Source organism: Balaenoptera physalus (genome assembly GCF_965194825.1).
Source record: "Balaenoptera physalus genome assembly, chromosome: 10".
NCBI lineage: Eukaryota > Metazoa > Chordata > Mammalia > Artiodactyla > Balaenopteridae > Balaenoptera > Balaenoptera physalus.
The window spans coordinates 31,600,557-31,616,222 of NC_138889.1; positions in this window are offsets into that span (position 1 = coordinate 31,600,557).

Consider the following 15,666-nt stretch of genomic DNA (forward strand, 5'->3'; position numbering starts at 1 on the left):
GTAGGGGTTGAGAATCATTTTGTATATGAATATTCAGTTGCTTTAGGATCAGTTGTTTGACAGAAAATCATATACCTACTGAATGACCTTATAACATTTGTCAAATATCAGTTGAGCAGCTGCTTGGGGAGTAAAAGTTTGGCTGAACTTTTCCCAGCAAAACAATAATTTTAACTAGTGAAAATTATAAAAAACAATCAATCATTAAAATCTTTGGAAATTGTCCTCAGGGCATATAGTCAGTGGAGAAATAGTCATTCAAAAAAGCCTACTAGAGGAGACCTTCAAGATGGCAGAGGAGTAAGACGTGGAGATCAACTTCCTCCCCACAAATACATCAAAAATACATCTAGGGCTTCCCTGCTGGTGCAGTGGTTGAGGGTCTGCCTGCCAATGCAGGGGACGTGGATTCGAGCCCTGGTCTGGGAGAATCCCACATGCCGCGGAGCAACTGGGCCCATGGGCCACAACTACTGAGCCTGCACATCTGGAGCCTGTGCTCTGCAAAAAGAGAGGCCACGGTAGTGAGAGGTCCATGCACCGCAATGAAGAGTGGTCCCTGCTTGCCACAACTGGAGAAAGCCCTTGCACAGAAACGAAGACCCAACACAGCCAAAAATAAATAAATAAAGAAATAATTATTTAAAAAGAAATACATCTACATGCAGAACAATTCCTACAGAACACCTACTGAACACTGGCAGAAGACCTCAGATTTCCCAAAAGGCAAGAAAATCCCCACATACCTGGGTAGGGCAAAGAAAAAGGAAAAAACAGAGAAAAAAGAATAAGGACAGGACCTGCACCTATGGGAGGGAGCTGTGAAGGAGGAAAAGTTTCCACACACTAGGAAAGCCCTTCACTGGTGGAGACGGGGGGTCGGTGGGGGGAAATTTTGCAGCCATGGAGAATAGCACAGCAGCAAGGGCGCCCAGGGCAAAGCGGAGAAATTCCCGCACAGGGGATCGGTGCCAACCAGCACTCGCCAGCCTGAGAGGCTTGTCTGCTCACCTGCTCACCCACTGGGATGGGTGGGGGCTGGGAGCTGAGGCTTGGTCTTCATAGATCAGACCCCAGGGAGAGGACTGGGGTTCGCTGCGTGAAGACAGCCTGAGGGGGCTAGTGCACCACAGCTAGCCGGGAGGGAGTCCAGGAAAAAGTCTGGACCTGCCTAAGAGGCAAGAGACCATTTTATCGGGGTGTGTGAAGAGAGGGGATTCCTTCCTTGTCTTCCCACAGAAGGCAGAACACCGCCTAAACAAGCTCCAGAGACGGGCGTGAGCCACGGCTATCAACTCAGACCCCAGAGATGGGTATAAAACACTAATGCTGCTGCTGCTGCAGCCACCAAGAATCCTGTGTGCAAGAGCAGGTCACTATCCACACCCACTCCGGGAGCCTGTGCAACACACCACTGCAAGGGTCCCGTGATCCAGGGACAAACTCCCCAGGAGAACACATGGCGCACCTCAGGCTCTTGCAACTTCATGCCAGCCTCTGCCATTACAGACTTGCCCCGCATTCCAATTATAACTACAGTACCCCTCCCTCTCCCCGCAGCGTGAGTGAGCCAGAGCCCCCTAATAAGCGACTGCTTTAACCCCATGTCTGGGCAGGAACAGATGCCTGAGAGAGACCTACACACAGAGGTGGGGCCAAAACCAAAGCTGAACCCCAGGAGCTGTGTGAACAAAGAAGAGAAAGGGAAATTTTTCCATGCAGCCTCAGGAGCGGCAGATTAAATCCCCACAGTCAATGTGATGTACCCTGCATCTGTGGAATACCTGAATAGAGTTTGCTGTCTGAGACTGATTTGTATATGATTTTTATGTTTATCTTAGTATAGTTTTTATCACTTGTTATCATTGGTAGATTTGTTTACTGGTTTGCTTGCTCTCTTCTATTTTTTTTTTATTTTAACAATTTTTTTATTTATTGTTACTTAAAAATTGTTTTTTTCCTTTCTTTTTTTCTCCCTTTTCTTCTGAGCCATGTGGCTGACACAGTCTTGGTGCACTGGACTGGAGTCAGGCCTGAGCTTCTGAGGTGGGAGAGCCAAATTCAGGACTTTGGACCACCAGAGACTTTCTGGCCCCACATAATATCAATTGGCAGGAGCTCTACCAGAAATCTCCAGCTCAACGATAAGACCCAGCTGCACCCAATGGCCAGCAACCTCCAGTGCTGGATGCCCCATGCCAAACAACTAGCAAGACAGGAACACTACACCACCCACTAGCAGAGAGGGTTCATAGATGTCCCAAAACACACCACTGGATGTGGGCCTACCCACCAGAAAGACAATTTCCAGCCCCACCCACTAGAACACAAACACCAGTCGCCTCTACCAGGCAGCCTACACAACCCACTGAACCAACAGCACCCACTGGGGGCAGACACCAAAAATAAAGGGAAGCGTGAACCTACAGCTTGTAAAAAGGAGACCCCAAACACAGTAAGTTAAACAAAATGAGAAGACAGAGAAATATGCAGCAGATGAAGGAGCAAGGTAAAAACCCACCACACCAAAAAAATGAAGATGAAATAGAGAGTCTACCTGAAAAAGAATTCAGAGTAATGATAGTAAAGATAATCCTAAATTTTGGAAATAGAATGGAGAAAATACAAGAAACATTTAACAAGGATCTAGAAGAACTAAAGAGCAAACAAACAATGATGAACAACAAAATAAATGAAATTAAGAATACTCTAGAAGGAATCAACTGCAGAATAACTGAGGCAGAAAATGGACAAGTGACTTGGAAGATAAAATAGTGGAAATACCTACAGCAGAGCACAATAAAGAAAAAAGAATGAAAAGAATTAAGGACAGTCTTAGAGACTTCTGGGACAACATTAAACACACTATCATCGAATTATAGGAGTCCCAGAAGAAGAAGAGAAAAAGAAAGGGACTGAGAAAATATTTGAAGAGATTATAGTTGAAAACTTTCCTAACACGGGAAAGGAAATAGTCAATCAAGTCCAGGAAGCACAGAGAGTCCCATACAGAAAAACCCAAGGAGAAACTTGACAAGACACATATTAATTAAACTATTAAAAATTAAATATAAAGAACAAATATTAAAAGCAGCAAGGGAAAAACAAAAAATAACATACAAGGGAATCCCCATAAGGTTAACAGCTGATCTTTCAGCAGAAACTCTGCAAGCCAGAAGGGAGTGGCAGAACATATTGAAAGTGAAAAAGGGAAAAACCTACAACCAAGATTACTCTACCCAGCAAGGACCTCATTCAGATTTGACAGAGAAATTAAAACTTTTACAGACAAGCAAAACCTAAGAGAATTCAGCACCACCAAAACAGCTTTACAACAAATGCTAAAGGAACTTCTCCAGGCAGAAAACACAAGAGAAGGAAAAGACCTACATTGACAAATCCAAAACAATTAAAAAAACGGTAATAGGAACATACATGTCGATAATGACCTTAAATGAAAATGGATTAAATGCTCCAACCAAAAGACATAGACTGGCTGAATGGATACCAAAACAGGACCCATATATATGTTGTCTACAAGAAACCCACTTCAGACCTATGGACACACACAGACTGAAAGTAAAGGGATGGAAAAAGATATTACATGCAAATGGAAATCAAAAGAAAGTTGAAGTAGCAATTCTCATATCAGACAAAATAGACTTTAAAATAAAGACTATTACAAGAGACAAAGAAGGACACTACATAATGATCAAAGGATCAATACAAGAAGAAGATATAACAATTGTAAATATTTATGCACCCAGCTTAGGAGCACATCAATACATAAGGCAAATGCTAACAGCCATAAAAGGGGAAATCAACAGTAACACAATCATAGTAGGGGACTTTAACACCTCACTTTCACCAAGGGACAGATCATCCAAAATGAAAATAAATAAGGACACACAAACTTTAAATGGCACTTTAAACAAGATGGACTTAATTGATATTCATAGGACATTCCATCCAAAAACAACAGAATACACTTTCTTCTCTAGTGTTCATGGAACATTCTCCAGGATAGATCATATCTTGGGTCACAAATCAAGTCTTGGTAAATTTAAGAAAATTGAAATGGTATCAAGTATCTTGTCCGACCACAACGATATGAGACTAGATATCAATTACAGGCAAAAAACTGTAAAAAATTACAAACACATGGAGGCTAAATGATACGCTACTAAATAGCCAAGAGATCGCTGAAGAAATCAAAGATGAAATAAAAAAATACCTCGAAACAAATGACAATGAAAACACGATGACCTAAAACCTATGGGATGCAGGAAAAGCAATTCTAAGATGGAAGTTAATAGCAATACAATCCTACCTCAAGAAACAAGAAAAATTTCAAATAAACAACCTAACCTTACACGTAAAGCAATTAGAGAAAGAAGAACAAAAAAACCCAAATTTAGCAGAAGAAAAGAAATCATAAAGATCAGATCATAAATAAATGAAAAAGAAATGAAGGAAACAATAGCAAAGATAAATAAAAATAAAAGCTGGTTCTTTGAGAAGATAAACAAAATTGATAAACCATTAGCCAGACTCATCAAGAAAAAAAAGGGAGAAGACTCAAATCAACAGAATTAGAAATGAAGAAGGAGAAGTAACAAATGACACTGTAGAAATACAAAGGATCATGAGAGATTACTACAAGCAACTATATGCCAATAAAATGGACAACCTGGAAGAAATGGACAAATTCTTATAAAAACACAACCTTCCGAGACTGAGCCAGGAAGAGGTAGAAAATATAAACAGACCAATCACAAGCACTGAAATTGAAGCTGTGATTTAAAATCTTCTAACAAACAACAGCCCAGGACCAGATGGCTTCACAGGCAAATTCTGTCAAACATTTAGAGAAGAGCTAACACCTATCCTTCTCAAACTCTTCTGAAGTATAGCAAAGCAAGGAACACTCACAAACTCATTCTACGAGGGCACCATCACCCAGATACCAAAACCAGACAAAGATGTCACAAGAAAAGAAAACTACAGGCCAATATCACTGATGAACATAGATGCAAAAATGCTCAACAAAGTAGTAGGAAACAGAATCCAACAGCACATTAAAATTATCATACACCATGATCAAGTGGATTTTATCCCAGGAATGCAAGGATTCTTCAATATAGGCAAATCAATCAATGTGATACACCATATTAACAAATTGAAGGATAAAAACCATATGATCATCTCAATAGATGCAGAAAAAGCTTTCAACAAAATTCAACAGAGATTTATGATAAAAACTCTCCAGAAAGTAGGCATAGAGGGATCTTACCTCAACAAAATAAAGGCCATATATGACAAACCCACAGCCAACATCATTCTCAATGGTGAAAAACTGAAAGCATTTCCTCTAAGATAGGGAGCAAGACAAGGATGTCCACTCCTGCAAGTATTATTCAACATAGTATTGGAAGTTCTAGCCACAGCAATCAGAGAAGAAAAAGAAATAAAAGAATCCAAATCAGGAAAGAAGAAGTAAAACTGTCACTGTTTGCAGATGACATGATACGATACATAGAGAATCCTAATGATGCTACCAGAAAACTACGATCAATGAATTTGGTAAATTAGCAAGATACAATATTAATGCACAGATAACTCTTGCATTCCTATACACTAATGAGGAAAAATCTGAAAGAGAAATTAAGGAAACACTCCCACTTACCATTGCAACAGAAAGAATAACATACCTAGGAATAAACCTACCTAAGTAGACAAAAGACCTGTATGCAGAAAATTATAAGACACTGATGAAAGAAATTAAAGATGATACAAACAGATGGAGAGATATACCACGTTCTTGGACTGGAAGAATCATCATTGTGTAAATGACTATACTACCCAATGTAATCTACAGATTCAGTGCAATCCCTATCAAACTACCAATGGTGTTTTTCACAGAACTAGAACAAAAAATTTCACAACTTGTATGGAAACAGAAAAGACAGCAAAAAACCAAATCTACCTTGAGAAATAAAAATGGAGCTGCAAGAATGAGGCTCCCTGACTTCAGACTATACTACAAAGCTACAGTAATGAAGACAATATGGTACTGCCACACAAATAGAAATATAGATCAATGGAATGGGATAGAAAGCCCAGAGATAAATCCAGGCATTTATGGTCACCTTATCTTTGATAAAGGAGGCAAGAATATATAATGGAGAAAAGACAGCCTCTTCAGTAAGTGGCGCTGGGAAAACTGGACAGCTACATGTGAAAGAATGAATTTAGAACACTCCCTAACACTGTATACAAAAATAAGCTCAAAATGGATTAAAGACTTAAATGTAAAGCCAGAAACTATAAAACTCTTACAGGAAAACAAAGGCAGAACACTCTGTGACAAAAATCACAGCAAGATCTTTTTTGACCCACCTCCTAGAGAAATGGAAATAAAAACAAAAATAAAAAAATGGTACATGTGAAACTTAAAAGGTTTTGCACAGCACAGGAAACCATAAACAAGATGAAAAGACAACCCTCAGAATGGGAGAAAATATTTGCAAATGAAGCAACTGACAAAGGATTAACCTCCAAAATACACAGGCAGTACATGTAGCTCAATATCAAAAACACAAACAACCCAATCCAAAAATGGGCAGAAGATCTAAATAGACATTTCTCCGAAGAAGATATACAGATTGTCAACAAACACATGAATGGATGCTCAACATCACTAATCATTAGAAAAATGCAAATCAAAACCACAATGAGGTATCACCTCACACTGGTCAGAATGATCATCAAAAAATCTACAGACAATAAATGCTGGAGACAGGGTGGAGAAAAGGGAACCCTCTTGCACTGTTGGTGGGAATGTAAATTGATACAGCCACTATGGAGAACAGTATGGATGTTCCTTAAAAAACTGAAAATAGAACTACCATATGACCCAGAAATCCAACTACTGGGCATATACCCCGAGAAAACCATAATTCAAAAACAGACATGTACCACAATGTTTGTCGCAGCACTATTTACAACAGCCAGGATATGGAAGCAACCTAAGTGTCCATCGACAGATGAATGGATAAATAAGATGTGGCACATATATGCAATGGAATATTACTCGGCCATAAAAAGAAATGAAATTGAGTTATTTGTAATGAGGTGGATGTACCTAGAATTTGTCATACAGTGAAGTAAGTCAGAAAGTGAAAAACAAATACTGTATGCTAACACATATACATGGAATCTTAAAAAAAATGGTTCTGAACAACCTAGGGACAGAACAGGAATAAAGCTGCAGATGTAGAGAATGGACTTGAGGACACTGAGAGAGGGGAGGGTAAGCTGGGACGAAGTGAGAGAGCGGCGTGGACATATGTACACTACCAAATGTAAAATAGAGAGCTAGTGGGAAGCAGCTGCATAACACAGGGAGATCAGCTCGGTGCTTTGTGACCACCTAGAGGGGTGGGATAAGGATGGTGGGGGTAGATGCAAGAGGGAGGGGATATGGGGATATATGTATACATATAGCTGATTCACTTTGTTATACAGCAGAAATTAACACAACATGGTAAAGCAATTATACTCCAATAAAGATGTTAAAAATTTAAAAAGTCTACTAAATCTCAGTAAGAACAATGAGGGTTTATGGTATTAGAGCAACAACCAGCTCTTTTACCACAACAACCTCTGTGTTATGGAAGCTCAGTGATATGCACTGTACTCCAGGGAGGTCTGACCAAGATCACTGAAGTTTCTTCTCATACCAGCTACCAGTCTGGGGCTATAATTTTGCCCCAGGAGGGGAAGATTTATCAGGAAGTTCTACACCATGTGTAGCAGGCCCAGAACACTGGGGCACTGATTATCACCACCCCCAGCTCACTAATAGATTGAAGGTTCCATTCTGGAAAATGCAAAAATAATAACAGAAGGTGCCAACTATCCACTCAAGTACACACCTGTAGAATAGGGGTATCCTTTCCGGAAAAGCAGGTCTCCATCCTCAGCTTCAGTGCAAAGCACAGGGCTTCTACCCAGGAGGAAAGACAGGCTATAAGGACAAAGATTTCCACAGCTCTACCTGAGGGGAATTACTTTATTTGAGAGAAAGGGTAGAGAACGCCATGCTTAAGGGTCTTGTCAAAAACATTGGAGATCTTGGTGAAAAGCGATTAAAAGAAGGCTGACAGCTCCACGATACAAGGAAAATAGCAGAGCAGTTAGAAGTTTAATAGACAGAACCAAGAAAAGAAACAGCCAAGAAGAGTCCTCCTGGAAATCAGCCACGCTGTGGATCAGGAAGTCTGTGTACATGCACTAGACTGTCCCCACTCAGAAGCAATCAGTGCAGGATGTGGAACAGACTTGAAAGCATTTCCTAAACTGCACGCAGACCCATCAACACAGAATGAACCCTCACTGGCATAAGTACTTTAACCAAACTCCTGATAAATCACAGTCATCGGCACCAATCTGGAAGATTATGTGCTTGCCCAAAGCAGCATCCTCTCATGAAAAAAAAAAACAAAAAAAAACAAAGAGGAAGCGTCCGAACTACTAATCATTGGGTGAATGTGAGGCAAAACATATAAACTCCCTCAACAGGCTTCAAACTACATATACACATGTAAAGGTAAAGGGTAAAAATTTAACATAGAACCAATAACTGGCATACCTGGGTAGCCAGACCAAAACCTAAAAACAAAGAGAAACAAATAAGAGCAGCAATAACAGAGACTACACACTGCTGTGGAAATAAACCACATGATTAGTTAAGCTGAGTCACTAAACAAACAAATGTCCAAGCAAAAAGTAACCACAACAATTCCTGAGGATAGGGGTCAGCATCCAGATTTTCTACAGTATACTATCTAGTTTTCAACAAAAAATGTATGAGGCATGCAAAGAAACAGGAAGAACATATGACCTATACACAGAAAGTAAGCAGGTAATAGAGGCAGTTGAAGGTACCCACGAGGTGGACCTAGTAAAAAAGACTTCAAAGCAGTGATTATAAATATGTCCGAGGAACAAAGCAAACCATGTTTAAAGAATTAAAGGAAGGTATAATGATAATGTCTCACCAAATAGACAATACATTAAAAAAAGAGCCAAGCGGAAATTCTGAATTCAGAAGTATAACAACTCAAACGAAAAATTCACTAGAAGGGTTTAGGAGCAGGTTTGTACTGGCAAAAGAATCAACAAACTTGAAGATAGATCAGTAGAGATTATACAATAAAAAGAATAGAAAGAAGAAAAGATGAAGATATATGAACAGAGCCTTAGAGAAGTGTGGGGCACTATTAAAGTCACCAACATACCTGTAATGGTAGTATCAGAGGGAGAGAAAAAGAGAAAGGAATATTAAAAATATTTAAAGGGATAATGGCTGAAATCTTCCCAAGTTTGATGAGAAATCTTTATCTACACACCCAAGAAGCTCAATGAATTCCAAGTAGGATAGACACAAAGGGATTCACAAATAGACACTGTAGAGACAAAATGAAAGCCAGAGATGAAGAGAAAAATCTTGAAAGTAATAAGAGAAAATTGCCTCATTATATATAAGGGAACCTCAATGAGAATACAGCTGACTTCTAATCAGAAAGATGTGGAGGCCAGAAGGGAGTAGGAGAACATATTCAAAATGCTGAAAGTAAATAACTGCCAATAAAAAATCTTATATTCAGCAAAACTAATTTAAAAAAATAAAAGCTAAATAAAGACATTCCCACATGAACAAAAGAGAGAATTCATTGTTAGCAGACATGATTTCCAAAAACTACCAATGGAAGTTCTTCAGGCTGAAAGCAAGTCACACTAAACAGTAACTTAAATCCACGTGTTAAAAAAAAAAAAGAATACAAGTAAAGGTAAGTGTGCAGGTAATTACAAAATACAGTATAATTTCATGTTTCTTCTTTTCGTAACTGATTTAATAAGAAATTATATAAAACAATATGTATATAATTGTATTATTGGGCCTATCACATATAGAAAAGTAATATATTTGACAGTAATGACAAGAAGTGAGGAGGAGAGAGCAAGCTTTTGGAGTAAGGAAATGATATAAGACGGCAAGTAGAATACACAGGAAGAAATTAAGAGAACTAGAAATGGTAAATAAGACATTAAACTTTATAAATATATACATGCTTTGTTTTCTCTCTCAGCCTCTTTAAAGATATAAGATTATATATTCATTTTAAAAGGTATTTGAAGGGTGCACTATATATAGATGCAATATTAATATTAATTTTAATATTTAATTATTTAAAAATTTTAATCATTATGATTGATTATTTTTCATATTAACAGTATTAATATAAAGAGATTTGCAGGAATGGAACAGTACAGAACTAAAATTTCTGTATTTAACTAGAACTAAGAGAATATAAGTTTGAAGTCAATTCTGATAGGTTCAGATAAGGTTTAATATAAGACCTAGATTGATCACTAAAAAATACCTCAAAAATATAATAAAAGTTTTCTAAACCTGAATTACTCTCTGAGATGAATAAGGTAATTAATTTGGAGTAGTATCCCTTTTGAGATACTGAGACCTCTGCAACCAAGATTCACTGAATTTACATTCTAATGTACAAACAGTGGAAAACTTTGTGTCTACCTAAAATGACAAAATTATTGCAAGATAACCAGTTTTGGAATATCTTCCTTAAGATATGACTAATATTATCAGCAAAGCAATGTTCTACTGTATACATAAAATTGAATAATTTTGGACTGAATATTGTAAAATATGTTGGCCACTTGATTTAATTGATTCATGTGATTTTGTGTTGTGTTCATAGTCTTTATTGTTTCAAAGTCCAGTAAATATTTTTGTTTGTACATAAAAATAGTTAACTCGATGAAAAAATAGATTCTTTGAATATCAGCTATTAATTTTTAGCATAATTAGAAGCAGGAAACAAAATGGATAAGTCAAATATTTCCGAAAGAAGGTTAATATTGAAATTTTTTCTTATCTTTGGATTTTCACATTATTTTGATTGTGTAAATTCAATATTCAACATTCATTTGAATGTTCTATTGCATAAGATTAAGTTTCTTATAATGTCTGTGTTTCCCTGAATAAAATAAACATTTTTATATTATATGAAGTATTTGGGATTTTTATAATATTATAAATATTTTATTCTGGTATAACTTCATATCAAGTTTCATTTAAATTTCATTATCATTGTATTCCCTGTGAGTAGAAGTAATGATATAGAAAGAAGAATAATTCTGTTTCCCTATGTGATATGAATTTAGTCATAAAAATGTTTTTGTTTTGATTATGTCAAAATTAATTCATCGTTTTCCTAGTTTGCATCTTTATGTGAATCAATGAATAAAACAGAAACTGAATTGTTGTATCCATTTGTTTTATTAACATAAGCAGAAACTGAGCATATGAAACAGAAATATTTTTGATACACATAAAACTCACAGGACTTTAATTTTGAATTTTGTTCTCAAAATGAAAGAACCCCTATCCCATGAAAATTATATTGATTCAAGTTTTTTAACATCTGTATTAAACACAGTATTTCTCTCAGATGGATTTTATTCATTTAGTAGATAAATATGATTCTTTGGAGTAAAATGAAACAATACCTAATTCCCAGAAATCACCCTAAAGCTAAAGCTATCACAAAACTACAGATTTCTTACTAATGAGAGTGTGCATTGTTCTGTAACTCAATAAATACATATTGGGTACCTAATACAAAGCAATATACAAGGTGCTAATAAAAACAATACAAAAGAGACATCACGCCAACACTCCAAAACCTTAGAAATTAGCACATTCTACTAAATTGGGCTTTGTGGGACTTTCTGAGTTATGGACGTGTGACAAGATGATTGAGGTTTTAACAAATACATCAAAGTTTATAAAACTATGTGGTGTTTGGCTTTATGTAATGTGCATTTATTTCGAAGATGAAGCTAAAGTCATTTGCAGCTCTTCTTTCGAAAATTATTTTAGAGTCTATTTTACATTCTTTTAAATCTCCTGTGGTCTCAAATTTCAACCATTGGAGATAAATTTGAATTTATAAGTAATTAAAAAACTGTAGAATTATGAAAATATTTTTAGCAACAAAATAGTAAATTAAGCATATTTAAGTTTGAATTGGTTGGTTGAAAACAGCATTCTCACTATTTGTACCCTCTACCTCTTTCCAGGAGAACAAGGTTATAGTATTCTTTGAGGCATCTGCTTCGTGGTCTCTAACCCAGTTTAGAAATTTTTGTTTTCCCTTAGCTCAACTTGCTCTCTACAGAATAAATTAGAGTGACTTTATAAGCAACCTGCAGTTTCACAGAATGCGATATTCTGTCAGGATGAGTGTACTTATATGTTGATTATTAATTCTATCAACATGATAACATATTGAATAAAATAACAACAGATTAGAGGCAAAATAGGATTTTATAAAAATAATGCTTAATAGTTGTCATTATAGTAATTTACAAATTAGTCAACACAGCTTGGAGTTTTATGGGAATTCTCCCTGTGACCTTTAACCAAATGATAGTTGCTATGTTAAAGGGTCATGATCTGGATTCAAACCAACCTAGATTTGAATCTTCACTATATCATTTACTAGCTGTGTGACACTGAATACCTTTTTACTTAATCCTCTCATGACTCAGTTTCCTCATCCATAAAATGATCATAATTATACCTACATAATTGTTTTTTTCTTGGATTTAAATAAAAACAATGTAAAGTACTTGAATAGAGCGTGCCTCATGCAATCAAAGTCTAATCCATGCACTTTAGCTTTGGAGTGAAGCTTCTCTCATTCACTCAAAAATCTCTCTCCTGTCCCTTTATGCTCCTTCTCCTACATAAGGTGTTTTACCTTTTATTTCAAGATAATTTATATCAGGCTATAAACATACCCTCTTCCCTCCCAGGTAAACAAAAATAATAAAAGTAATAATAATAATAATAACTCACATCTATGAGCTAATGCCTCTTTTCTCTGTGTCTTTCAACAGCAAAGTTTTCAGGTGTGAACCTTTTTATCATCTCTCAATCTTTCCCATTTCCCTCCAACTGGGCTTCTATTCCCATTACTAAGAAAGTTGTGCAAATCCATGTCATCAGAAACCTCCATATTGCCAAATCCATATGACTCTGTACATCCCTTTTTCTAATCTCATAAACTTCTGCTTTTCAACACCCAGCATCTTTTTCCTTAGGCCCCTTTAGTCAGTCATCAACATGATCTCTACATTCTCAATCTCCCCTCTAAAATTTCAATCACCTTAAAGCATTAATTAAACCCAGTCTGTTAGTGATGACCCTGATTCCTTGAGGCCTCTCATAAAAGTAACTGTTTGCTCTCCCACTCCTCTCTCATCTCTGGACCTGGATTAGGGTAGGTGTCCCGTTGTTCTGGATTGGCATGACCAGAGAATGCCTCCACTGTTCCTTCCTTACCCTTGAACCTGGAGCATGGCAAGTATTCCCCCTGTCCTTCCTAAAAACCCCTGTTGCTGAATCAGGGCCCGCTGCTCACCACTTACAAAATCAAATTTACAAATGTTGATAGAAAAGAAAGTTGTCTTTAATCAGAATGCCGACAGTCTGGGGAGATGGTGGACTCAGTGTCCCCCAAAAACCGTCTCTGAAGATTCTGTTCAGCCATGAAGAGAAGTAATCTCAATCACTGAGACCGGAAGTCAGAGTCATCACCATCCCCCACTGTGTGCAGGCTCCTCAACTTCTTGTGATCTTCCTCTAGATGTTATCTTGTTCCACAGTTTGGTCACACAGTTTGTTCGAAACATTACTGAAGGGAAAGCTAGAGAAAAGATCTGGTCATGTGTTATTTACTTATTCTTAAATTCTACTTCTTTGACCTATGGAAAGAACTGACAAGTTAGGCAAAGCATTGTGTGATTAAAAGATTTGAAAGGTGTGCCTGGGCTGGAAATGAGTAGAGCACGGGGTGCCTGATTAAAATTAGTTACAATGTAGTTTTGCTAAAGTGACAAGAAAAGGGGCTTCCTACTGAGGGTAGTTTCCTGCAAAGAGCTGCTTTACACTCCCAACTTTGAGTTATCTGTCATGAGATGAGATTAGTCCTCCTTATTTGAGTCATCGACTGACCCTAAGTGTAACTGTCTTTCATTTCCTGAAGATTTTAGCTCAAGATTCAATGTCATTTCCTACAATATTTCTACTAACCTAATTTTGATGATTTCATTATACACATAGGTAATCCTTACAATAGAATGATTATTTTTCCATGTTATGCCTATTGCCATTGGACAGACTAGTCTTTGAAAGAACACACTCTGCAAAGCAATGGTCTGAAGCTTACATGAGTCTTTAAACAGAAAATTACACATAACTTAGTTTTGAAAATAAAAGTGAAGGACTTCCCTGGTGGTGCAGTGGTTAAGAATCCACCTGCCAAGGCAGGGGACACGGGCTTGATCCCTGGTCTGGGAAGATCTCACATGCCACGGAGCAACTAAGCACGTGCCACAACTACTGAAGCCCATGCGCTTAGAGCCCGTGCTCCGCAACAGGAGAAGCCACTGCAACGAGAAGCCCGCGCACTGTAACAAAGAAGTAGAGAAAGCCCATGCACAGCAACGAAGACCCAATGCAGCCAAAAAAAGAAAAAAAAGTGAGATTTAACAAAACAAAAGGGGCTAAGGTGTAGAGGAATAAAGGGAGGAAACGTGGCCTGAGAGAATAATATTTCAGTATTGTTTTCTTAAACAGATGTCTAAACATCTGTTTCTTAAACAGATGTCTGAGCAGATCTTAAAACCTTCATACAAACATTCCCTGACCCCCTCAATGAAAAGCCAATCAGCCTGCATTTAGAGTTCGAGTGCTCCATAACCAGGACTATCAGTGGAACACTTCTCATACATTTCCTTATCTTACATTTTTTGTGTGTCTTAACACAACTTCCTTACTGCATAGTATATATCATGCATGCTCATGAAGGCAAGGGAAGTGCATAACAGATATTTCGTATCTCTCCTTTTAATAAATGAATACGGGTGGGCTAATATACAAAATAAACCAAAAAAGGAGGAGAATGTAGTCTTTGTGAAAAGAAAAAAAGTTTTTACAAATAAAAGTATATCATTGTTGGGTATTGTGGACCTAAGAATGCCTCCTGCCATATCAGCAAACAAAGGATGTTGTGGCCACCAAGCTGTCAGCAGCAGCCACCCACAACAATGTACCCTGAGGGTGATACAGGATGGGAAAGAACATGATACTGGCCCCAGATAGCTGAAGTGCATATCAAAGGAATGATTTCAGTGAGCCCAGACTCTTGCATCTTTCCACAGAAAAGTGCTAAATTCATTAACTTGAGATGTCTGGCTTTCCTTAATTAACAATAATCTTTTGTGTTCAGACTACCTGGTTTTTGTTCGAAAACCCCTATATATCATTGCTCCTCCCTTATCCCTTCAGAACTGTCCCTCAGAGCTATCTGAGAACCTGCCTCCTGGGCTGGAGTCCTCAGAAAGTCCTCCAAATAAAACATAATTCTCAACTTTTAGGTTGTGCATTTTTTTTCATTTGACAGTGTACATCTTACAAGAGTAGGCATAAGGTTTGCTCCCATGGAATCCCAGGGTCAGAAGTAATAGAAACCTTCTAGTTGTTCCCTTTAATTGTGGAAATGC